The sequence below is a fragment of the Sphaeramia orbicularis genome, chromosome 10, assembly GCF_902148855.1.
Source record: "Sphaeramia orbicularis chromosome 10, fSphaOr1.1, whole genome shotgun sequence".
Lineage (NCBI taxonomy): Eukaryota > Metazoa > Chordata > Actinopteri > Kurtiformes > Apogonidae > Sphaeramia > Sphaeramia orbicularis.
Window position 1 is genome coordinate 47,829,874 of NC_043966.1, and position 25,277 is coordinate 47,855,150.

The window sequence follows — 25,277 nt, forward strand, 5'->3', positions numbered from 1 at the left end:
CCAAATCATGCTTTGATCACTTGTCTTTGATCCTCATTATTATTTCATTCCAGTGCAGTTTATTATGTGTTATTCAATACATGATTGGAGGGGAAAATCAGACAGAAAATATGGTTTTACTGTTTTTTTTTCTGCTTTTGCATGTTTGTTTCTTCCTTCTCAAGTTAGACAATTATAATGTGGAAATTGCAGAATACTTCTTTAATAATAAACGTATAAATTTATAAATGTGCCAATTAAATGCATACATTCATTTACTTTAGTATATCCATAAATGCATGACTGCCAATATGCGGCAATTGATTACATTTAGAGGGTCTGAGGGATTGTATGAGGGAGAAGACACGACGACCCAGCCCCGGGAGAAGACACCGCAGCTCAGGTGAAGAGATCGCAGCCCAGCCCCAGCTCTCAGTGGCTCTTACCGGGTGGTGAGACCAGTGGTGTAGTCTAGTTTATTCTAGTGGGTATACTCTGATTTTTCCCCTCCCAGCCTCATAAACCCCCATCCTGGAGCAACATCTGTACCACAGCACCCCTCCCAGAGCAGCAGCTGCTCCAAAACAGCCCCACACAAGAACCACCACACTCATTAATGCATAATGTATACATCCACACATAGGTGAGATCATGAAAGACTGGTTATGTATTATCTAAATGTAAATGTATTGTAAGCAAGACAAGATGTGTAAATGTCATTTGCAGCTGGACTTTAATTAACTATTCAACAGCCCGTGACAAGACAAAGACGTTTCAAATCAAGAAAAGTGAATGAATAAATAATATAACCTGGAGGTAAACAAAAACCTGGAGGTAAACAAAAACATCAGTAATTAACATTAAGTTAATCATCAAGTTGTCTTTTTTGTATCTATGTTAGCATTAAGACCTGCTGAACAGGGTCAAAACCTATTAGTGAACTGTTTACAATCTTCAGCCATGGCTAAGAAAATGCATGAAAAATAAACAAAAGGAGGCAAAAATTCCACTCTTTCAAGGGCTCAAATTATGTTATTATATTATCTAACATATCAGTCACACAATGATGTACATGGTGTCTTAATTAATGGACTGTTAAGATGCCAGTGGGGCCAGATCAAGTGAAAGTGAACATCAGTGTCATAAATTGAAGTTTCACCTATGATTTCTCAAATAGGCCCATTTTTAACTTAAGAACTCTATTTTATTGAACTGTTTACAAAATTTCATTATCACTTGTAGAAAAAAAGAAAGCTATAATCAATACAAAATTAGCCTAAAAAGGACTAAAATATGTAAATGCACTATTAACTTTAATAATATTTGTTCTTGCTTGTATCAGTGATATTTTAAGTCTGTGAATCTGAAGGAACTAGCAATTCAACAGTACAATAATATAGAAAGGTTCGGTCCAATCCAGTTATTAATCAGATATGCTCTGTTATTATCTGTATATATCACTACAGTTGGAATATGTATGTAAATAAAAGTTTATTAGCATATTTGTAGTGCTTTAGTTAAAGCAAAGTCCTTTACTCTGACTACTGAACAAAGGTACAAATTGCTGTCCTTGTGTCACAACATACTAGCGTTCATAAAAACTTATCATTTCAACATTTTTATCCAATATTGATTACAATTGTACTTCAACATCATAGCTAAGCCCTATGATTCATTTAGGATCCATTTCTTATGAGACCAGCATGTTTTGTACATGTGTTTGTGAAAGGTGAAAAAAAAAGGTATTAATTTTGAGTCCCTGTGTCACACTCAGTAATTTTAAGTATTTTTACCCAAAATTTTCTTTCTGTAAATTGCAACATGTCATGTGAAAGTACGTACTCAGACCTATTCATACATGTATTAAACATGCAGATAAGTTATTTAGTTTTCAACACAGACTACTGAACAGGAAATGTGTCCCTGTGGCACCACTGGATCTAGTCCAATGAATTAATTTAATTTTTATTAACAATTTTATGAATGAACTATATCAACATTTGAATATAGCATTAACTTTGTACATTTACATGGTTTGTACCTGCTTTATATGTTGTCTAATATTTACTTAACTTTCCGTGAATTCCCTTACCTGACTCTCACTCCACAAGGATGGACAGGTCCAGTTTTCATCTACAAGGCACACACACACACACACACACACACACACACACACACACACACACAGAGAGAGAGAGAGAGAGAGTAGCAGCCACACCTCATTAATTTCAACCAAACCACCAGTTAGCTAATGTTCGATACAATTCAATGTACCAATCACTTGCTGTTACAATAGCGGTTACTATTTTTATAATAACATACTTGAGTTACACTTACCAGGTAGGACGGTGACGTCATCAGACTGTCCTTCTGTACCATCAGCTAAAGCTGCTGTGGCCTCTGCAGTCATCAGGCTCTCTTACAGTAATACTAGCATTAGCTAGCGTTAGCAGCAGCTAACTACTGTCCCCCGTAGCGGCAGTAGTAATGGTGGACTTACTGAAACAGTGTCATTTGGCTTTGTTTTCTTTTCATTTTTTCAACACAGTCCTTCACTGTCTAGTGTTAGACCAGTCACTCCCGCCGTACAGTTCGACTGCTTCCTTAGTTGTAAACGTCAGGTAACGTTACGCTTGACGGAAGCCCCATACGGTCCAAAAGTGTCTGCTTTGTAACACAGAGAAGTGGAATTTATGAACGGTAAAGTGAAAGTTATGTCATAAAACCGTGCCGATACATATCTTTGCAAATTTTCAGTGGTTATACGGAAATTTGGGACCTTTCGTAGTGGGTATACGGCGTATACCTGTGTATCACGTAGACTACACTACTGGGTGAGACTGAGGAGGGTCGATGTCGGACTTCAAATTCTCCACTTTCAGCCATCTCCATGTTTCAAAAGCATCTCCTATACATATTCTTGTTTTGTTTCTCACTTTGTCACAATGCATTTGGGAATAATAACAGGCCTTTTAGGTTTATTAACGTCAGACATTTATGATCAGAAATGTTCCTAGCTGCACCTCAGTGGGAAGTGGTTACCTGGATGCTGAAACACTACTCAGGGTTCTCACTAGGATTTTTTCACAGCATAGGGGCACCATGTATGGCGCGTGCTGCGCAAGTTTTGTAGGGGGTCCGAAGGCATCCTCCCCCGGAAAATTTTGAAATTTATAACTCTCTGAAACACTATTTCCTGCATTATGAGGGGCAAATTTTGAGGAATGAAGTCAAAAAACAATGCGATATTACCCTTGTGTTTGGCATTGCTCCCGCGCTTCAACACAGACATGATCGTAGAAAAATATTCACTTGCATGAAATTAGGGATAATCGGAGTGGTACTCACACTACATGCACGCACAGGCTAAATTTTAGATATAATTTTCCACGGGTGATCGGTCCGTTTAAATAAGATAAATTGATTGAAGTCTCATTGTCAGCCAATGAGCGTAAGGCAAGTGATGTTGCCGGGTCAGACAATACCAAGGTACACAAAGGGGTATTGATTATATTGTTCTCATTTCCTGTCTGCAGCGCTTTGCACCAAGACAAAGGGATATATTTTTTCAAATTCAAATCTCGTTATCATTACGCTGGACAATCACACACACACACACACACACGCACACACACACACGCACACACTGTGATGCTCTGTTGTTAAAAGCAAGCAAAGGGGGCCCTCTGGTGGCCGGAATAAGTTGCACTGGCGTGTGTTTTGTACTTTCAGTGTCACCATAGCCGGTTTAGACATGGAAAGGAAGTAGCAGACACGCTTCGCTCATTCTGTTTGTATGGCCAGAAAGAACGTTTTCCTGTGAGTATTTTATGTTCAGTTGTTGTGGTAATGAATAGTAAAACCTGTCTCTGTGTAAACTTTTGTTGTTAGATCAAAAGACGTAAATCTTAAGTCGATCCGAAGATGCTAATCGTTAGCATGTCTATGGATTTTCCCATTTATTTTAGCATCGAGCTAGTGGTCTTTTCTCATTCATTTGAATGTATAATGCTATGTTAATGTGCTGTAACAAAGAATATAACTGAGACATGTTTTGTATGTATGTTTCAGTTTTACAGTGAAGTCTTGAGTAAAAGCTTTGGAGAGAAGTTTTCGGCGTCTGGCTTTTCTTGAGAAACCTGTTATCTATCTGCCGAGGTAGCTGCTATACACACAAGCAGGGGCAGAATACACACAAAAAAACACTGCTACGCTGGTTGAAAGACAGCGTTGCGGGTCAAATTTCAGCGTCGGGGCCCCCCAGGGACAGCGTTGGGGGCCCCGACGTTAAATGATGCTAGCGAGAACCCTGCTACTGACTTGATGATTGGGAGATAGGTGATGGGTGGAACATCTGACCAAAACACACAATGACAACATAAACATTACTTGTGGGGTGCCACCTGCCTTTTCAAATGCAAATATTCAGGCTGGACTACTACTGTCAGTGATATCACTATTTGAAATGAACACGATTCCTTAAGGTCTGGTGACATTCAGGGCCATTTTATGATTACTTGGAACATAATTCTTACATACAGCTCCTTTAAGTCATGTAAAGTCCCACCAACTGAACATTTTAGTTTATTTATTACAATAATTAAATTTGCTATCTTAGTAACAGTAATGCAATAGTGCTGCTTGGATGAATAGATGGATAGGTAGAACTCTTATTTTTCTCCATTTTATTGTATTTTTCCATATTTTAATGGTTTGTGTACAACACTTTGGTCAACTCTGCTGTGTTTAAATGTGCTTTAAAGGAATAAGCCTAAATCACACATGAACATTCTTGAAAACTGAAAATGGTAGTGTGTCTCTGTTTTGCATATGATATTTATAGCTCCACCATTAGTCAAATAGGAGTGAAATAGGTTTTGAGGGATTTGCTCATCATTAGATATGTAGTTATACCTCAAGTCTCAGGGAAAAATTGCAAAACCGCAAGTGTAGACTAATAACCATGGTAAACCTGAGCAAAAACAATAAGAGTCAAAGACCCTGTGGGGCTTAAACCTCAAAAGAAAGAAAGAAACCAGGTCAAATTGTTAGCGCTAGTGCAAATAACAACACATACCCACAGAGTCTAACAAACACATAAACACATAATTCTCACCATATCTCTCTGCTAATACAATCCTTCTTCCTCTTCTTTTTTTTTATTCCTTTCACAACTTATGCCCTTCATCCTTTATTTCTTTCCTCTCAGGTTTTCAGTTTCTGCCCCCTTGTTCTCTGTGTATAATCACCATGTTATCAGGGTAAAGCCTTCAGACTGAATTCTTTTGGCTTTATGGGGATTTCTAATATTTTCCCCATTTGTTTCATGATATCACACTTTAGTTGTTCTAGTCTATGATAATATTAGACATTCCTATTTCTGGAGTAAAATGCCATCTCTGTAATGTTACACAGATGCCAGCTGAAATCACTTGATGATTTTACCCCCTCTTCTCAGTGAATTTGCTGAAGTCCAACAATCTCTTTCTACATAGCGTTACATCTGTTATACAATTTTATAAATAATCTTCTTTTATTTTTACACAGTCACTTGACTAATTAATGCTCCTCTGGTGATAAGTAGATTCTTAGAAATAGCTTTCTGATTTGTATTCCATTTTCACGCTGCTGAAAAAAGGCTGTGAGCACTGGATGGTTCTGTGAAAAGGCCATGGATGTTGTTTAGCAGCTGCCTGATTCACTACTGCTTTGTAGCCTTTCAGTAACCTTTGAGATGTGCTATTTGTCTGCTCACTTACTGTCTTGCTTGTCGAGGAGAGTTTGAGTGATTCACTGATAATCGCCACTGTGAAAACTAAAATGAATCATTGTTCAGTAGTTTTACACATGAAAGAAAAAAAAATTAAGCAAAGAAATATTCCTCTGATGCTAGACCAAGAAATAAAGAGTATTTTTAATGCTTATGGACTTTTTCCTGATGTATTTTGATTTGACTGACCACAAGGACAATCAACACCTTTAAAAATGATGAGCCTATAAAATAAGACCTTAAAAAAAAATAGCAGACCAGGAAGTGTAGCAAGAATTTTTGCATTTTTTACCATTTACTCTGGAATTTAGTATATGTTACAAACTGAAACATGTCATCTACTAAAAAACATTGTGCTTAAGTGTTGTTGTGGGATCTATACAAGATTCAAAGTTACTTTAACTACAATCACTTCAATATTATAACTGTTCCCATGTCCAAATACTCATAATGACTGACAAACAAGTATCAACTTTAATGCTGGACAAAGTTAAGTAAAAATATCACAGTAGTGCTCAGAGCTGTTATGGATATTGTATAAAGAAAATGTTTTTTATTCACTGCCAGGCAGTATTTCACATGCCTAGTCACTCTACAGCTCCTCACATCCAATAAGGGAGGCTGTAATTTCATAGGGACATTTTTTAATTAAGTTAAGGTTATGTTGAATGCTTAGTTTTAATTTAACTTCAGAGAGTAGACAGATCTCCCACACCTTTGTCTTTTTGCAATTTCACAATTATATAAAATTAGACATGGCCAAAATAATTTTAAATGATTAGCAGATAGTTTAAAAACAAGAGAAAAGAGAATTTAAAGGGGAATAGATGGTGCTAGCAGAAAAGCAAAGAATAATAAGGATTTTTGTTTTATTTCTGTTATACATATATATTTTATTTGTCTGCCTTGTGCTAATTGGACAGCTTTGGAGATAGTGATTGTTATTTTTTTAATGTACACCTGATTGAATTAAATTAAATAGAAATTTTCCTTTGGAAAAAAATAAAATTGACTAATAGTGTAAGTATTCTAACCTAAAGCTGTAGTTGGAGGCCATTAGCATAAATTCATAAAGACTGATTCTTCTCTTTACAGAGAATTGCTGCACTCAAGCTTGACTACAACATCACCTGTAAATTCAGCCACTGCTAGTTGTGTTCATTGGTGCTTTATTTAACCTAACATGAAATAAATCAAAACAAGTTCATAAGTGTTCTTTTTAGGTATGTATTCTAAAATAAAGCTAGAGCCAGAAGGCTGTTAGCTTTGTCTGTTAGACAACTAACATAGGGATTCTCCTAACCTGGCTCTTCTTGTTGTTGTTGTTTTGTTTTTACAAAGAATTGCTGTACTTGTGCTGTCCTTGCTATAGCTGCTGTGTATAGCTTGATGGCCTAAACTGTTCCCTGATATCAAGACTCTGAAGACCACTGTCTCGTTGTTCACAAGTTTAATATCAGTGGTGGAGCCAGAAAAAATGGAAGGGGGGAGTGGGGGGCGCAGGAGAATATATAGTAGTAATAGTAGTAGAAGTAACATAAGTTTTTTTTCTACTTCATAGAAGGCCTACTAGTACTTCAACAGGAAAATGTTTGTCTGCATGTAGCCTACTTGACAATCTGTCAAGCAAAACACTAGTAGCAATTCATAAGATGCTGATACATGTCCAACAGCCAGTAAATGCAGTAAAAATTACCTACACACATGAGTTATATTGTAGGCCTAATATAGGCCTATGACATCTTTGTGTGAGTCACTCAATCACTGACTGTCCTGCGGCAACTCAAAGATATTTAATATTCAGGCCATGCAGTTATATAGTTCCGATAGTATAATAATACATTACCCACCATCTGTGGCTGCCCGTTTGTTTTTCCAGCATGCAGACCCAAATGCTGCTTGAGTAGACAGTTGTCTCTTGATAATTAGACTTTAGTCCAGTTTAGATTTAACTCCCTTTACCATATAGACTCTTGTTATAAATGGTGCATGTGGAGTAGACCCCCTCCAGTACAAGAGACAGGGGAGCCCTGGGGCACAACAATTTGGAGTATATACTGTATACATGTGGATGGGTAGCTCAGTGAGTAACTCTACAGCCTACAATGCGGGAGACTGGCAAATGTGGTATTAACATCATCTTTAACATTATGGATTTTCAAACAGCACCTTTAGGTAAATCTGCTATCGGATATTGGAGGAAAGGTGAAAGTAAAGCATACTAATACAACCTAATTACATGTACGATTGCCTTTAACAAGTATATGCATATATTATATATTCAATGTAAGAATCACTTTGTTTTTATTGCCATTGTCTTCAGTGTATTTTTCTTTTAACTTAAAATAATCTCAAACTAACCATTTGTAAATAAGAACAATACAATAAACATATACATACCCACCAAAAAAATCATGGGAAGGAATGCTTCTAGGACCCCAAAAAAGAGTTTGTTTGAGGTTCTCTTTGGAAAAGGGATTCAAAAAGTAGACAACAAACAGGAAGAAAACTCCAAGGCACTCTCTTTAACTATTAAAATCCCTTTATTCTCACAGCATGGTCATGTGTAGACCTTAATACCTTAATAATAATATACATGTATATTGTAATGTTACCTGTGACACCAAAGCTTTGAAACATGTCAAAAAAACAAACAAATTTTCAATGGAGTTATCGAAGCTTGATTCGTTTTTTGTTGATCTTGTCACCCATGACGTCCGAAGCGCCATTTGACATATACACCACATGACTGGTTTGAACGCTGATTCAGTGGAAGTAGTTCATGCTTCGCTGCTGATAAATCTGTATGGGTGATTTGATGAGAACTTGAACAAAACAAACAAATATATAAATGAAAAAATTAATATGTGATTGATGGAAGTCATGGGTTACATGATCAAGCAACAAGCTTCAAGTAGTGAACTGTTTTCAATACAGTTGTGTTGAAAAATTCCTTGCTTCAGAAAGTTTCACTTTGCCATCACTACCATGATGCTACATTGCTACATACATGCTTGCTCACTTTCCTATACAGGTTACGTGACACTCAGTCTTAAAGTGAGCATAACTCAATACAAAAAACATGTGTAACATCGCACAAAGAGAGTGCTTCAGATAATTAACACATGAACTTATTCATGGCAAAACAGTACAGACAAATGTTAGACAAATATTTTGCTACAATATAATTTATAAATTATGTGAGCTTTAGTTGTGCTGATATAGTTCTTGTGTCACATTATACTGTATTAAAAAAAAGAAAAGAAACATTAATAGCACCATTATGCTACCATAAAGCTGGAGCAAAAGCTTGTTAGCTAAGTTTCATAAGCTAGCTAGCCTGGCTGGAGAATGGGCTTCATGCACAGCCCCATTATTTCCTGAATTTAAGGCAGCTCCTTTATTTACTGTCTTTCACTATTGGACACACTTATTAATCCAGGTGTGTCTGCTACTTCTTGTTGTGACTACTGTGGTCAGACAGAAAATAAAGGAGCCACCTGAAGTTCAGGAAGTAGTGGGGCTGTGCATAGAGCCCATTACATGCTGGACTAATACTTGGCTACAATATTCCTTGGAAACTAGGTGAATTTTCATGTCTGTATGCTAAAATGAGGCTGGAACCAGAGACCATTAGCATAGTTCATGAATAGACTGCTAACAGAGGGAGTGAGTTAGGTCGTTTTGACTTGAGAGTTACCTAAGCCAAAATAACCATCTCTTCAGTGCTAGCTAATATTAAAATTTCAATTAGAAATTAAAGCTGCAAGCAGCATTGGACGGGACCTCACACCACGCATTCCACCTCCTGTGCGTTCCCCCTCCTGTGCGTTCCCCCTCCTGTGCGTTCCACCTCCTGTGCGTTCCCCCTCCTGTGACTGTCAATACCTCAGTTCCAGTTACACCTCTCCGTGCCGACACCAGCCCCCACCGTTTCATGTCCATCCTCCTTACATCCCTACAGAACACCAGCACCCCTCTGCTGAAACCACCATCATCTTTTCATGAAGTTTTATTCTGAAAACCCTACTGTCTGTATGTGTGTATGTGTGTGTGTGTGTGTGAATGTGTGTGTGAGAGAGAGCGAGAGAGAGACAGAATCAGTCTGAATGAATTGAAATTATACAAACAGTTGAGCATAAAAATCATGATTTACCACATTTAAGGCTTTTATTTTTGAAAAACCCTATTGTCTGCATGCGTGTGTCTGTGAGAGAATAATTTTTAATGAACTAAAATTGTAGAAACAGTTGACTGGCATTAAAATGAAGAGAAGTTATTCAATACTCATTATATAGTATTTTTAATAGGGCTTTTATTTATAAAAATTGTACTCTGTGTACTCTGTAAAGTGTGCAAAATGTCAATATCCACAATGCAATGCAGCAAAAACTGTTTTAAAATGCACAGGAAAATTTTTTTGATCCCTCTCTGGGATTTGAATCTGCAACATACTGAGCAATGGGCTCCTTTACTAACCACTGCACTATCCATACTAACAATAATTATGTTATCAGTAAGAGTTTTATATGTTTTTTTTTTTTTTCAATATTAAAACCGAAAGTAAAAGTACTCTTCAAACAAACTGTGATTATTCCATAACCATAGGTCCTATCTCAAAAATTCTTTTGCGTATGGCTCCTGCAGACTCTTGGGAACATATTGATGTATTATATATGTGTAAAAAGCCCCAAATGAATAAGCAGTTATCGTGGGAATGTGGGGTCATTTTGAAAGGCAAATTGCCAACTTCCTGTTGGAGTTAGCTCAGGAGTGTCAGTGTATGATTTGTCAGACTCAATGAGACCAACATTTTGGCATTGATTTCATGTCTCTACGACATTCCTACTGCCCACTAGGGCCATTTTTGTGTGTTTTTGAGTACATAGATGGTGCTACAGAGCCCATTTTGGCACCCAAGGGGTTTATTTGGATATTGTATCAGACTGTTCACCAGCCATGACATGCATGCCAAATTTGGTGAGTTTTTGAGTACGTTGAGGGGGTCAAATGGCAGTTTAAATTGGAAAAAGTAAAAAAAAATAAACAAATTTCAATAAATCCATAACCGTACATCCTATGTCAAAAAATTTTTGCATGTGAGAGTTGTGGTGAGGCCTGTGAACGTATAGATAAATAACGTGGGTCAAAAGTCCGAAGTGAAAAATAAGTTCCAGATATCACAACTTTCCGGGCTTCTAAAAAAAACTAAGGCAGTAATTACAAAGTTGTGAGATGACTTTTTTGATAAGGGTTTACTCTATCTTTTGGTGCTATTTAGAAGCCTATACGACAAATTGTGTCACATGAGTTAATTTTAAAGATTTTATTTTGAGAGGCAAATTGCAAACTTCCTGTTAGAGTTAGGTCATGGGTGTCAGCATATCATTTGTAGTGCTTTATAAAACCATAATTCTGGCACTGGTTCCATCTCTTTTTTTTTTTTTTTTTAATAAAATTTTTAATCAATAAAAAGGTTCCATCTCTTTATGTCATTTCTATTGGCCACTAGGTCTGTTTCCTTTTTTTTTTTTCTTGTACATATGTGGCACTAGAGAGCCTATTTTTGCATCTATGGGGTTAATTTTTACATTTTAAAAATGTTTTCAGCAGACCTGACATGTGTGCCAAATTTGGTAAGTTTTTGAGCATGTGTAAGGAGTCAAAATCCGTTCAAAATGACAGAAGTATAATAATAAAATTAAAGCCACAAGCGGCATTGAAAGGCCCTCGCCACGGGCACGTCAAGTACAAGTATGTCCATCATTCAGCAGATGGCACTCTAGCACCAAATCTTATGTCCTCTGATGGATGGGTGTAGGCCTGGGAGATTGACAGTTGATTCAAATTTGAGGCAAATAAGCGTTCGTATGGCCTAACTGAACACATTTTTGTATAAGTAAATCTGTAGGGGACGCTAAGCCAAAATTCAGTTTCTTCCACTGAATGGGTGTAGGCCTGTGAGATGTACCACTGAGTCAAATTTGAGCCAAATCAGTGTTTGTATGTCCGAACTAATGCAATTTTTGTAAAGGTAAATTTGTAGGGGGTGCTATTGAGCCCAATAGCAATTTCTTTTGATAAACGGATGTAGGCCTTGGAGATTGACAACTGATTCAAATTTGAGCCATATTGGTGTTCGTATGTCTGAACTGATGCAATTTTCATAAAGGTAAATTTGTAGGGGGTGCTACTGTGTGAATTTTCAGTGTCTTCTGACAAATGGGTGTAGGCCTGGGAGATTGGCAACTGATTCAAATCTGAGGCAAATAGGTGATCGTATGTCCAAACCGAACCAATTTTAGTAAAATTAAATTTGTAGGGGGGCCTATGGAGCCAAATTTCAAATTTTTCAGATGAATGGGTGTAGACCTGGGAGATAGACAACTAACTCCAATTTGAGCCAAATCGGTGATCATATGTCCGAGCTGAAGCAATTTTTGTAAAGGTAACTTTGTAGGGGGCACTAAAGCGTAAAATTTAAATTTCTTCCAATAAATAAGTGTAGGCCTGGGAGATTGACAACTGATTCAAATTTGAGCCAAATCGGGGATTGTATGACCAAACTGAAGCAAGATTTGTAAAGGCAAATTTCTGACAAAACTTCGCAAACTTTGCGACCTCCTTCCACAAAAACGGTAAAACTGATCCCAAAAATTCAGCTACTTTTAATGCCCCACTCCTCTAGATACTGTACACCAATTTTGAGCTCATTTGGCCAAACACCCAAGGAGGAGATAGTTAAAATACGACGTCAGTGAAAACGCTGACTCAGCATTTTGGAAATTTCAATCCAACTTCCGGTTGGTTTAGGGGCGTGGCCATAATAATATTTTTTGTTAGTCTCCTCATGATGAATCTGTGTACCGATTTTCGTGGCTGTATGAAAAACTTTACATTGGACATGCTCCTATCGACGTAATGCATTTCCACTTTTCAAGGGGGCGCTGCAGCAACATTTCTTTACCGACATCTACGAAACCTATATGTAAATTCAATTTTGCACATTTCTGAATTTTGGGCAAACTTAAGTGAGTTTTCGTAAATTTTCAGGGGGTCAAATTTGAGCTCAATGCGCTGGAGAAAGAAAAAAAAAAAATCTGAGCAAGAACAATATAGCCGTTTCTATGGCAACCACATTTTTGGTGACCCCGTCACTGGCGATTTTGTCCCCATGCGCCCACTGCAGACTCAATAGGCCCTGCGCCAGCTTTACTCGGCTCGGGCCTAATAATCTGAGCAAGAACAATATAGCTGTTTCCGTGGCAACCACGTATTTGGCCTTATTTGAAAGCTGTCGAGGTCCCCCACATGTCTGTGGGGTCAGATGTCACGTGTTGTGCACTTACACACACGTGACTGACCCCAACTGGGCATGTCCCATTGACTCCCATTCATTCCAAGCAGGTGTAAATATACGATTTGTGCACGTCATGTACATGTTCGGAAAGGTCTCAGTGTCGTGAATGTGAATATGTGTGAGAGTGGCGATAGTGGCAAAAGGTGACCGTGTCACTGGCGATTTCGTCCCCATGCGACCACTGCAGACTCAATAGGCCCTGAGCCGGCTTTACTCGGCTCAGGCCTAATAATAATAATCTGAGCAAGAACAATATAGCCGTTTCTATGGCAACCGCATATTTAGCCTTATTTGAAAGCTCTCGAGGTCCCCCACATGTCTGTGGGGTCAGATGTCATGTGTCGGGCACTTACACACACGGGACTGACCCCGACTGGGCGTGGCCCATTGACTCCCATTCATTCTGAGCAGGTGTAAATATGTGATTTGTGCACATCATGTACATGTTCGGAAAGGTCTCAGTGCCGTGAATGTGAATATGTGTGAGAGTGGCGAGAGTGGCGAAAGGTGACCACGTCACTGGCAATTTCGTCCCCATGCGCCCACTGCAGACTCAATAGGCCCTGCGCCAGCTTTACTCGGCTCGGGCCTAATAAATAAATAAAAATAATAATAATCTGAGCAAGAACAATATAGCCGTTTCCATGGCAATTGTGTATTTGGCCTTATCTGAAAGCTCTCGAGGTCCCCCACATGTCTGTGGGGTCAGATGTCACGTGTTGTGCACTTACAGACAAGTGACTGACCCCGACTGGGTGTGTCCCATTGACTCCCATTCATTCAGAGCAGGTGTAAATGTGTGATTTTTGCACATGTCATGTACATCTTCGGAAAGGGCTCAGTGCCGTGAATGTGAATATGTATGAGAGTGGTGACAGTGGAGAAAGGCGACCCCGTCACTGGCGATTTTGTCCCCATGCGCCCACTGCAGACTCAATAGGCCCTGCGCCAGCTTTACTCGGCTCGGGCCTAATAATCTGAGCAAGAACAATATAGCTGTTTCCGTGGCAACCACGTATTTGGCCTTATTTGAAAGCTCTCGAGGTCCCCCACATGTCTGTGGGGTCAGATGTCATGTGTTGTGCACTTACACACACATGAATGACCCCGACTGGGCGTGTCCCATTGACTCCCATTCATTCCAAGCAGGTGTAATATGCGATTTGTGCACATGTCATGTACATGTTCAGAAAGGTCTCAGTGTCGTGAATGTGAATATGTTGTGAGAGTGGCGACAGTGGCGAAAGGCGACCGCATCACTGGCGATTTCGTCCCCATGCGCCCACTGCAGACTCAATGGGCCCTGCGCTGGCTTTACTCGGCTCAGGCCAAAAAACGAACAAAATACAATAGGGCCTTGTCTTCAAGACAAGGCCTCTCACTGTGAGTGAGAGGGCCTCACCTTTTGGCTTGGTCCCTAATTAGAATTTTTTCAAGAGCTGAAATCATGATATAGTATTGATCAACCAAAAGTTGAAACATTTTCTCAAAAAGTGAAACTATGACATCAACCACCTTTAAATGTATGTCATAATTTGACACACTGATCAACTGAATAATACCCCAGTGTGCTGACAAGCTCATCCTTTAGTCTGGCTATAGTCTGACTTTATTTTTTTATTCTGGAGCTGGCTGTGTCAGTTTGTAGCACCACATCACCATGAGCCTGCCTGTGCCTACGAAGGGATAACAACTGAAAACAGATTCTGGGTCCCATCTGACGTTTTCACACTGACAGAACACAAAGTCCTTGTCTGTCTGAATCTGCTGAAGAACGAGCCTTCTCAAAACATCATATCCCCTGTGGAGTGACCAGGTACGTGGGTGGCCTTGATGGTCTGCCATGCAGGAAGAACTGACCTAGAAAAACAACGGCTGTCCTGTCATGCCCTTTACTGGAGCCCAGGGGTATACAGCTCTACTAGACAGACAGACAGAGAAACAGATAGACAGCGAATAAAGAAGGAAACAAATCATAAAGAATATTTAGTCCTTTGATTTATTCCTTGGTGATCCATCAGTTAAATGTTTTGATGAGATGAACTAAATTGCAGAGTGGCCTCCGTTTTCATGGCAGGCCCGACTTCAAATGTATGGTTGAAAATAAATTTGCCAATCTTGAGAAAACATCATTTGATACTGAGCATCAATATGATCAGGTTTAATCACATCACAACATTGCCAACTCTCCAACTATCGCATACAATTAATTTGGAAGAAAGAGAAAAGTCAGAATTCCTTCAGGCACAATATGACCTTTGCAGCACAAACATGTCCTAATTATATACTGTGTTTATGCAACCAGTATTACTACTGATTAAAAATAAGTCAATAATGAATCTTCCTTAGTAAGTCTTTTAAACAACAACCAACAAATATGAACCCCTCACATTTAGTGTCACTTTTGAGAACCACACTTCTTTCATAAGGCTGAGATGTTTGAATACTTAACATGAAAATTTCACTCTGAAACATGAATAGACATTAAGTGCTTTTTATGTTTTCACATTAACAAAATTACACAAAAGAGATTTCTGTCAACGAAGGCACTTGCACGCGGCTTGTGTTTCAGTGTGTTTGATAAGGGTCCCTTATTGATGCACACATAGCTGTAATATTTTAGTAACTCAGTATGAGACAACTATCAAAGTATATCTGTTCCCCATTATGATTAGCAATGAACGTTAATTAGTGTTACAGGTAGATGTAAAACATTTTTTATTTTGTGCATGCTGGCTGAACATTTCTACTTGTTTGAGCTATTTGTTAATTAGCTGCCTAAAGGGGAAAGACTAATATGTCGACACTGCTCGCATGTTTTCAACAACATGTGTGTAATTAGTGTGTATAGTTGAGCCTCTGGTTAAAATCCAGTCTTGTCTGTTTGGTGGAATGGATCCTCCTCTGTCACCAGAAAAGCAATGTTATTGTGATTAGCTGTAGTAGAATCGTGTTGTTTTACTGTGGCCATATTTCCAGCTAAAAAGGCTCCCATTGCATGAACTGTTGCTGAAATGTTGTTTGATTATGAACAGGAAATTTTCACTTGTCTACTTTGCTATGCAATTTCCATCAGTATACAACTTTCACACAAGTTGAAAGTTTGCCTGTCAGATATAGTATTTCATATAGTAAGATACTACCTGAGTTATCAGGAGCTGGTAGACATAAGAGGTGTGAATGGAAAAACACCAAGAAGGCTAAAGCATTTTCAAATGCAAAGCAGAGTGTTGCTAAGTCAAAAGCTGCACTGTCCTACAAAAATAACTTTAAAGCTGACTGTTTTCTCCTCATGCAATAATGTATTTTGTATGTTTAGAGACATGGGCATTGCATCATTTACCACACACCATATTTTTTGCTAATTATGTTCATGAGATAATTACTAAATCCTATTTTTATATCACATGAGCACTGTACTGAGGTAATTTCTTTTCTGCACTGTGGGTGAAATGCCAAAGGAATTTGGATCTTAGAACAATAGATTTATGTGCTTTTAGCCATTTTTTCCTTCACTGCTGCACTTACAGTATATAGCGAAGCAACTTTATTTGCACTGCTTGCATTTCTAGTCTTAGTAGTAACTGAAGGCAGAGATTGTAGCAGTTCTTTATTAAAGCACTAGATCTGCTTAACAGAGCTCTGCAGACTTAACTGCTCATCTTATTGCAGTGTGTTCAGCTTGTATGGGCTCATGGAGGGAGCTGTGATTGTCTTTTCTGATGAGGTCTGTTATGTTGATGAATAAAGGGGGATATATACCGTAGATCTCTTATTCTGGGGTCTGATTACAAGATATCAGCCCGACTCTATAGCTGTGGAGCTATAACATTTAGTATTTGGGTGCTGCTATGAGACTGGTCCCTAAAAACAGGACATGGGGAGTAAAAATTCAAACTAGATGTAGACTAATGTTATGAAGCAAGTTTGGAAGCACTTTGGGTGCATTTTAAAAATAAATACTTACTGAGATAAAAGAGAAACTATTTTCAGATAAACACATTTTTCTATTGTTTTGCATTATATTTAATACAAAAATCTGCATCTAACATGGTCAACAGGACACAAAAATTATGCGCTATTATGTTTTTTAATATCTCTTCGTTCTCTCACAGGTACATTTTGGGAATTTAATTATGCAAGGCAGAGTGTTTCACAAAAATGACCGCTATTTCAAAATCATTCACCATTTATATGCATTTAACTGTCCAGGTTCTGCGTGTAACGCAAGTGGACACGATGGGTTACATGCAAAACCTGGAATGAGACTGACAATGTATGAAAAACCCGCATGTCTGAGTTACAAAAACCGCTAGGATCATCAAATTTAACACAGTGTCTCCAAAAACCCAGTAGCAAAAGAGAAACCTTGGGAAGAACCACAGTGAAGGAGAGATCCACTCCCATGGACAGAGTCTGCTCATGTTCCAACATAAAGTATGTGAGTCTGTGTTGTATTGGGAGCTGGTTGTGTTGTTAGCCAATTCAGTTTCTTAACTAACTAAAAAAGTTGTATATTGTTGCCATTGTAAAGGAACAGAAGAGAAAAGAAGAACTATTGTGTAAGAACGAGAACATATACGGTAAACCCAGATATCAGTGTACAGGCGGTTATAGTGCATGTGTCATTAGACCAACGACACTGTACAGCCTGGCTATTGTGAGTGAAGAAAAGGAGGTAGTGGTCAACAAACAGCCAACAAGTGACTATACAATGAACTTCAATGGTAGTGTCACCCCTTGTTTTCTTCATCATACATACTTAAAAATTTCATAGCAGTGACATTTAATACATCACACTGATAACTGTTTTCAGTCCTCAGCTCTAATTTTGACCCAATCTGACACCTATCCCATCCTAAGGGGCACTGATATAGTCTGACACCGCATGATTCTGCTGTAGTGTTAAAGACTATCAACTGTGGTGACTGAACTTAACTTACACTGTAACAAGGACACTGAAATGTACAGTAACTTGCTAGCAGCAATTAGCAAGTAAGTTGATGTATTACATTCTATAGCATAGTTACTGTATGTTAAATTACAGTACCTGTAAAATACTGTAATTATCATTACAGTATCAATCACAGTTTTGCTATTACAGTACTGTAATATGGTGGTATATTTTGTATCACGGCAAATAGTGGACTACTGTGAAATGGGAATTTGGGGTATTTTATTGAAAACTCCAAAACAAAAACAAGCACTCAACTTTTTGTATGTGATATGCGCATAAATTTTAGACTTACATTTCTCATGGAACCAATAAAAGCCGATCTTGCTTTTCTGTCTTTTGCATGGTGAGTAAAAATAAAGAACTGCTGTTTAAGGTGATAGTTTGGAGTTTTTGAAGTAATACAGGTGAGAAAATGTTATGGCAAGGGAATGGGCTGTCTGGTGGCAATGTAAAAAAATGGGAATATCCTTTATTTAGCACACTCTTGAACCAATATTGATTTATTTAGGTAGGCTGTTTTAGGTGGTTAAAATTCGCTTTGAGCTGACAAGAAAGGTTGAAAATACAGCTGAAAAAGTTGAAAGTGTGGCTTGTTGAAGATTTCTACAATTGTACAATTTCATTTAGCAGACGCTTTTGTCCAAAGCGACATACAACATAAGCAAGAATTTAGACTTGAGAGAAAAACCCTTAGTAAGTGCAAAAAGTGCTTCAAGTTTGATTGGCTGAAGGCCCTGCCATCAAGTACTAGAAGAAGTGCTGATTTCTCCATAAGAAACCATTAAAAATTTTTGGCATAAAAAGCTGAATATTTAAAAAAAAAAAATTCAAAAATAAAAATACAAGCACTAATGTTCTGAAGAAGCTGAACATTTTAAAGTTTGAACGGTGGAAATTTGTGAAAATCGGATCCATTTTGAGTAGTATTTTATTTGTGGAGTATGTGGTCACATAACAAATACTTGCTCCCATCCCTAGTGAAGAATATTAAGAACAAGGCTTACCTCTGGATAAACTCCAGTGATGTGGCTGCCTCCTCCGGATATTCAATGTTGAACACATAGTATGACCCAAAGAGGGCAGCTAAAAATAAAAATCCCACTCAAAATTACTGTATTTTGATTTACAGTAAAATATATTTTACTGTAGAATTTACCTGCCAATTAATTTTGCCCATGATGTTTTGCAGATCTACAGCAACATACTGTATACAAGTTCTACAGTAGGCATTTGCTCATTATACAGTAATAATGCTGTGAAAACTACAGAAACTTGTTACAGTGTAGGGGTCGAACCACAGAGAATGAATTGCACCTACTAATAGTGCTATGAACTGTGCCACATTTGTGCCATTTTAAGGACCTACTCACAAAAGATTTTGTGCTGATGACTTGCTGGTGCAAACACTCTTATCAGATTGCATCTGAGTACCCTTTGCAGTGCTTTGTGAAATACATGCTATATTTTTGTTTAATTTGCAAAAGCCATGGGGTCCTACTGTGGATGTGGCCTCTAGGTGGGCCTATTTAAGTTGAGGTTGTTTAAATCTGGGCAGATGACTACTTCACTTTTTTATGAGCTGAGATATCACAAGGATAGGCTGTCAAACTTGAAAACTAATTCCGTACAATATCTGTAAAAGCCCCCCATGTTTTTGCAAATGTAGACACCTGTTCTTCCCTTCACAAGAAGAGTCACTTTTGGCATTTAGAGAGCCCTTCAGAGTTGCTGTAAAAATCGAAGCCCATGACCTGCTACAGTGCTTAAGTGCTTACACTCATACCCTGACCATCCACTGTCAAATATGACGGAAGTCTTACATTGCGAGAGAGGTCTATAACCCTTTTATTGTTTTGGATTCTTTCAGATCTAGGGTGATGTGATTGCTTCTCCTCCAGGAGGTGAAAACAACAGTACTGAGAACCTCTTAAAGACATTATGTTGTATTTGTGTCCATTGAATTTGACCTGCAAAGAGGCATACGCCACAGGATCAGCTACACAGTGTAAAAAAAAAAAAAAGGTAAATGCCTGGCAGCTACGGCTGCCAAACAAAAACCCTAAAATTAAGGTCAAATATCCAAATTCAAATGAAGTGCAAAACCCATTAAATGTACAGAAAATTTTTATTAAGAGTTCTGCAGAAAAATACCATTGTTTTACAGAATTTTTTTCAAAATTATTATGATCCAGCACCTTCAATAAAGGTCAATGAACTTTTAATTAAATTGGGTGGGGAACTTAATTACAAATAAAGCACATGCCACTATTAATTCTAAAACCCTTTTATTTAAATTATTCAAGTGTAAATTTACAATATCAAATAATTATTCAAAAACAGTTCTTCAGAGCTCCCCCGGTGTCAATCTAGCATTACAATCTAGCATTACTTAAAAGTAGCATACTACTTTTAGCATTACTATCATGATGAGGTCATAATTTCACCTTTGAAACAGGTGGAGAGCTGTTGAGCTGAGAGGGTAGTAACTATTGTGCTTAGAAGAATTACAATGCTAATCGATGGCAGCGTCATTAAGCTAGCTAACATTAAGTAAACTACACTGATAGGCTGGGCAGAGCTGCAACATGCCTGAAAGTTTAAAGCTATACCTACCCATGTGGCATTTCTCACAGCACTTAGTGAAAGTTTGAACATGAACAACCCGCCTCCCTCCAAAGCCCCGCCCCCTTCCTGCTGCCTGAGCTCTGAGGCTCCTCCTCCTCTCTCCTGATGCGCGATGGAAACAGGAGGAAGCAGAGGCGGAGGTCCGGTCCGTTTTGGCGTGTCCGCGGACCCCTCCCTCAGTAATCAGATGCATCATCCACCTGCCGCGGGTCCGCGGCTCCTGTTCCATCAGTAGACCTGGTCTGTGCAGTACTGGGTCAGTGTCTTCACTGCAGTGCCCAGGGGATGGGCGCGCGCACTGTGAACGCGCGGCCTCCGCGAATTTTCCGTGGACATTTGAGGTTTCATAGTCCATACAATTATCATCCTACATCATCTTACATTGTGTGACACCATGTACATGTACCTGTATGAGTCCCACCGTCATAAAAGCTGAGCTTTATGCAGACCTGTTCAGTCCAGTACAGCTGACTTCCGGACTTTTATCTCCATCCTTCATTCATCAGACTCCCGTTTGTGCCCCTCAGTTGTCGTTTCTGTTCATAAATCTGTTTTTTCCCTTCCACATGTGCATGTCAGTTCTATCCAAACACATCTTAGACAGTAGACTGTGGTCAGTGACAGGAGAAGCAGCGCGAGTGAAGCGTCAGATTCAGAGGTACACGTATCGGATGTGAGACGGAGATAATGGATCGGATGCTGGACGGCCGTAATGGATGATTGACAGGAGGCTCAGCCAAGTTCGGCCAATTATTTTACTCGGACCGACTAAAATGATTGGTCAGACTTTTATTAGAAATATATGAGAATTAAACATTTTTGAGTTTCAATACCTGGTGGATTTCTTTACATTTTAGTTTGACACACACTTATTAGGAGCATTTTAAGATAACAAAAGAAAAGCGTAAAAATGCCACATCATACGGTATAGCTTTGAACCACAAGAGCATAGCAACTTTGGGTATTCACTTTTTATTTTTTTAATTGCATCTTGTTTGAATAAATGAAAAAGGTTTGCTGAATTTGTTTACAGAATTAATTTGAATGTAAAAGTACACATAAATAAAAAACTAATGAGATTTACCTTTAAGTTACAGACAAAAATATTATATTGTTAGTATGGACATAAACCTTTATATAACTAGAAGCACTCGGAGAGCGCAGACCTCTGCCAAGGCTGATCAGTGGCCCCCCCCCCTGTGGGCCCCCCCACCCCCAATCACCACCATTACAATCATCACAATCATTTCTTCCTTATCCCATTTCCAACAAACCCTGAAAATTTCATCCAAATCTGTCCATAACTTTTTGAGTTATGTTGCACACTAACGGACAGACAAACAAACAAACAGACAGACAAACAAACAAACAAACCCTGGCAAAAACATAACCTCCTTGGCGGAGGTAATGAGCTACATATTTAATTACAGAGTTTGAATGTAAAAGCACACATGTATTTAAACTAATAAGATTTACCTTCAACTTAAAGCAAAAAACTTATTGTTGTTAGTATGGACATAAACCTTTATATAACAAGTGACATATTTAGTTACAGATAATTATTGTCATTTTACATAAATTTGACTGTAATTTAGGAGTCCAGAAATGAGCGTGTATAATAATACAGTAATTTTTCCATTAAAAAGAGAGAAAAAAAACATAGATTGTCAGTATTGGAATAATCCTTAAAAAACAACCAGGTTGTTAATTTACTGATAATTTCTTTAATTTGACAGTTTTCTATACTGTTTTCAAAAAACAAAAACTATTATAAAAAATTTAGAGTCTTTAACCATAGAATTAGGATTTTTTTTTTTTTTACAGCGTAAGGCTTTACATTCAACCACTTCACAGCCACCTGGGGCTCATTTCTGGGTTAAATAGTCATCACACCTGTTAGCATCCCCTTCATTGCAAATAGTGAGCTAACGATAGGTCAGCGAAGGCAGAGGCATACCACATGCAAAATCCGTTTATGGGCTTGTTGCATTCACAAAACCATCATTGGCTCACTATTTGCAATTATATGTGAGTGAACAAATGTGAGCCCCTTCGCTCCCACTGTTTCCATTTCAAGGATATTAAACTGCTACATTCCTGTGACAGTCAGTAATCATCAGTCATCCCGGTGAAAGCATCGAAAATGTTCAACGTAAGTATGACACATATGTGGAACAATTTGTCAATATTCTTCACTATTTATTTCTCAGTTTGTTAACTAACGATGACATTTAGACCTACATATATTACCCAATTTTATTTGCCATAGATTTGTATACTTGCACAAGACCCACATGGGCCTGTGTGAGAAGTGGAATTATTTTCATTCATCGATTTTCTACTCCCCTCCCCCTTACACACTTTTCTCTCCCCGGCAGGATGTCTAAGGTGACCTGAGTTATTCTGCACTGGTGACTTCATTAACAGAACTCTAAACAGTTACTGTAGACCGTAACCACACCGAACAACAGGACAAACAGATTGTGTAGAAAAACTGTGTAGAAAAACTGATATCTGCTCCATTCCCTCATCCACTCAGTCATCCACGCACACGCACACACACACACACACACACACACACACACACACACACACACACACACTGGCTCATTCCCCATACCGCTCTCATTCATTCATTCATCTCTCAAAGCCACATCCACTCTGTCCTCTGCTGTCCTGAAGTAATCTATAGCTATCCATGTACCAATGCAGAGAGTAAAATTCAGTGAGTGGCTCAATCCTCACACGGTAAATTTGTTTTTGTCTGTGCAAAATGTCCAGGGGAAAAATCTGATATAATCAAAGATATTGTGAAACCTTTGTTAAAAATCTTTTTCAAATGTCAATAATAATCCAAAGGAAATACATGACAGATATAAAGTGAAACGAGACTCAAAGAATATATCCTCATTCTAACATGGACCTTGGAGGTCTGCATTAGAATGAGGGTATGTTCTTGTTTAACCAGCTAGCCCAGAAACGAGATAACACATTTTGCGTTGTGTTGGGGTTAACGAACTAACGAGTGAGCCCAGAAACGGGATAGCATAAAATGTGTTAAATAGATGCATTTTGCTTTGCATTGGGCATAACAATTTAACGAGTGAGCACAGAAATGAGCCCCTGGTGTGTCTTTTATTTGCCCTAATAAGCAGAGAGATACCAATGTCGGTCTTACCTGTAAGCACACTGAAGTGGGCCTCTGAGACATTAATCACTGCTGATGTGCCATTGAGTCGGATTGCTCCTCTCAGTGATAAGACAAATGACTTAGGATTTCTATACACCCCATGTGCAAATTAAAGCGCTTACCAAAGGTCTGTAAGAGAGTTTGAAGAGTTGACTGGTTAGTACAGTATGTAGTCTGGGTGCTGTATTAAAGCCAATCCACTGTAGTGTGTAAGATATAAGGGGGTTTAGGAGGATGTATTTGCACAAACAGAATATAATATTCAGAATTATGTTTTAATTAGTGTATAATTTTGGAAAAACAAGAACTGTGCTTTCATCACCTTAGAATGAGCCATTTATATCTACAGAGGGAGCGAGTTCATGTTACACTACCATGTTTCTCCAGTTGCTCAGACTTTTTCATCTTTCATGTCTGTGTTGTAGCAGGAGCCATCCACTATCTTACAGTGACTGAATGTGGACCAGACATATTCCCTTAACTAAAAGGCTCAAAACAGTCTAAACACTAAAAGTAGGGGAGGGGGAGGAGAATATTCACTTTATTGTAACCTGCAATTTTACTACTGGATGCAGCAAAATATTAAACATTTCACCTTTAATTGTTGAGCTTTGTTCAACTGACACATTTTTGAAACATACTTTTTTTCATCTAAAACCCAAGTTTAAGATATCTAAAACTATTAAGATTCTCTTATATATAGTTTTGTTAGATGCTGCACTCATAAAATGTTTCCAATAACTGAATCTCATTTGAGGAAAGTCAAGTGACATTTACTCAGTGTAGCAGCACATTTCATTTGGTCACCTTTTACCCTTCCACGTACATGAATAGGTACTTGTTATTTCATTAACCTGAACATACATAACCAAACATGACTCTACACATTTAATAGATTACATTGTCTATAGATGTTCACAGTACATACTTTTTTAAATCAACGGATGGAGAAAACCACTCCTCTGATGCACTGTAAAAACGATTAGTAACTGTTGATTTCATTAAAGTTTTCAAATTAAACTGACTCAGAAATAAAGCATTCCATTTACAATCTACAAAAACTTGTCTGCCCAGCAAATTTCTCTCATTGTTGTCCTAAGATTTTCTAAACAGCACAACAAAGATTATCAACTTTTGAGTAGATTTTTTGAGTGAAGTTGGGAACCAGTGGGAAACCCCATAGATGACTGATGTGCGCATGCACACATGGTTTGAACAAGTTTGAACTAGACCAGGGGTCACCAACCCTGGTCCTGATCACGACCACTGGTGTTGCCGCAATATTATTATGAGGTACAAATAGTGTTGGAAATTTGGTCTTGATCTGATAAGGGGCTTATAATTATGATGTAAGATTTTTGTCACATATAATAATTATACATTGACAAATAGGACA

General features: G+C 38.2%; 1 protein-coding gene and 1 long non-coding RNA gene across 2 annotated transcripts in view; one reads left to right on the forward strand and one right to left on the reverse strand.

Annotated features, from left to right (window-relative positions):
- aff2 (AF4/FMR2 family, member 2) overlaps positions 1-25,277 on the forward strand; it is a 437,847-nt gene that overhangs the window by 34,947 nt on the left and 377,623 nt on the right. The gene's annotated exons all lie outside the window — the stretch shown is intronic.
- Positions 18,671-25,158, reverse strand: LOC115427105 (uncharacterized). The gene is made up of 3 exons (XR_003936438.1): positions 25,149-25,158; positions 23,034-23,037; positions 18,671-18,791 (listed from the first exon to the last, which is right to left on the reverse strand). It is a non-coding gene; the product is annotated as an uncharacterized LOC115427105 (long non-coding RNA).